Raw genomic sequence first — 2,513 nt, forward strand, 5'->3', positions numbered from 1 at the left:
CCTTTGTTCCCCCAACAGGTAAAATACCTGGGGCAAAAACCCTTCCCCCAAAATACGTCAGTGTAACAATTAATCATTTGGGATTCTCAAATCATGCAACCACATCACACTAACTTCAGAAGTCTGCCCACATGTGAGATTCTTGTCCCTGATCTATATTCATAGAAAAAGATTCATTTGATGTCATATATGGTCAAATACTTGGTGGCCAGCCCCCAGACTGGAAGATGACTCTTTCTCTGCCTCTATCTGCCTCCAAAAGCCATCAATTAAGTAGAATTTTGAAATGGTCTGTGCAGATTGGAGCCAGCTCTATCTCACCTACATCCATGCCTGTACCTCAGTGCTCTATTCTGCTGAGGGCTGGGCCAGCTGTTCCACAGACATTAGGATGTCTTCAGTCAGCAGCCCTTACCATGGGAATCCACATGGGTTTTGGAGGTAAGACAGACTGAAGACACCAATATGGCCCTTTGACATATTATGACCACTGACACAAACATGGCACCCAGAGGTTGTACACCAGCCTCGGCTGGGTTTAAGATGATTACATATGCCACTAAATCACCATGGCTCTGCAAGGCAGCAAAGCCTGAAACATCACTGACCTATCAGTCAGCTGGACAGACAGCAAACATCCACATAAATTTGAGGCTTCACTGAGGTCTAGGGAAGAAGCATGGACTAATGACAACAATGTGGACTCCAGTAGCATCTTGGAGCAAGATCCAATCCAAAAAGTGAACCTTTCCTCTTTGCTCAGATCCAGGGGAAGTTCTAAAGCTGGTTGTCAGGTTCTGGGGCAGAGTGTGTCTCTGCATAAGCTCCAAGCTGTTTTATACCATCTTGCTGACCGATTCTCCTGGACCCTACTGAGCAATGATAGGATGTAGACTTTATGCTCTCTGTCTCCCCTCTCCACATAGCCAGTTTACCCCTCCCTCTAACTCACTCTCTGCTCTGTTGTTCTCTTTCCAACTTCTCCATCATGTATTTTTTGTTCCAGGTCCTTTGACGGCCTCCAGCCTACCCTCAAAAGGAACAATATTATCAAAAATATTGATAATAATTTATAGCATGTAGCAACTTTCTTAAGTTTTTAAATGTAATGAATTATTATCAATATTAAGTAAATTAATAATTATAATTAATAATTATATTATTAATAATAAGACATAGCAAGTAGTAACTTAAGAAAGTTGCTATATGTTATAAATTATCAATATTTTCCAAATTTCTGTCCTCCTAATAAATGCTCCACTGAAACTCAATCAAAAACACATCTTTCCAGATGACATTTTGTATACAAATAAGATCGTGTATAAGTAAAAATTAGCATTATCTTAGAAAACTCAATTTTGAGCTTTGAAAAAAATGTCTATTTTACTTGAGTTTAATTGCATAGAAAGAATTAAAAGTATAAGACAACTTTGGTTTAGACAGAATGTCTACCATGTTCATTTCTCCTACAATGAATTCATAAGTTTCATTAGTCTGTTTGTTCAAACATACAATAACGGTCCCTGTTCCTAATCATAAAATAGAAGATAAGTATAGACACAGAATAAAGAATTGGCATACATTATTGTGTCTCTGAGCACAGAACTAAAAAAATAAAACAATAAAAAACAAATAAATAAAATAAAAACAAACTCTGGATAGGTCTTGTGTTTCTTACTATAAACATGTTATAAACAACTGTCTCTATCTTAGGTTCTGAAACAGACTCAAAAAGAATCCACCATATCTGGTGATGACAAGACAAACCACAAGGCTGACTTGGACAAGATTCATTCCCAATGAGAACGAAACATCCAAGAGGCCTTTGAGATAATCACCTGTGCCTTTAATCTAGATCAAACGCTGCTTGAAGATTCTAATCTTCACAATTCTAATCAACACAAGTTAAACCTGTCTAATTTATTGACTGCCCTGGGCAAATCTGTTGCTCATAAACATCAAATGAACACAGTAAATTTCCAAAGAATTCCAAATAGGCTTCAATGGACCAGAGTTAGGCACCAACAAAGCAATAATTTAAGGCAAGTCATCCACTCTGTGCATGAAGACTTGACCATATTGATAAATGAGTTGATTTTATAATAAGGTTAACTAGGAGGGCCTTGGTGTCATACTTGCTATGCCTCTTATTAGACTCTCTTTCACATCCTACATCCTATTAATTTTATCCCCTAAATAGGAGAATATAGTTTACAAATAAACACATTAAACTAATCTCTCTTCTCTCCAGTGAAATACTAAAACTAACCAGAGGCAGCAAAGTAAGTGATCTGAACTAGCTGTGAAGGGAGCAGGCAGCTAGGAATTTGCGGTACTTCAGAACTATGGCATAATGTTCCTTTCTTTAAATGACCATAATTTCACAGTAACACTCCCAGTAAATTCATTGTAGGCACCCCATTCCTCCTCACGGTTATCTGATCAAATGTGAATAGAAAAGTTTATTGCTTCAAACTATGAAGTTTTTGTAGGCATAAAATATTTAATATATT

General features: G+C 37.2%; 1 pseudogene; it reads left to right on the forward strand.

Annotated features, from left to right (window-relative positions):
- Positions 1-2,513, forward strand: part of LOC116075188 — a 7,783-nt pseudogene that overhangs the window by 3,517 nt on the left and 1,753 nt on the right.

The sequence above is a fragment of the Mastomys coucha genome, unplaced genomic scaffold, assembly GCF_008632895.1.
Source record: "Mastomys coucha isolate ucsf_1 unplaced genomic scaffold, UCSF_Mcou_1 pScaffold3, whole genome shotgun sequence".
NCBI classification, from domain to species: Eukaryota; Metazoa; Chordata; class Mammalia; order Rodentia; family Muridae; genus Mastomys; species Mastomys coucha.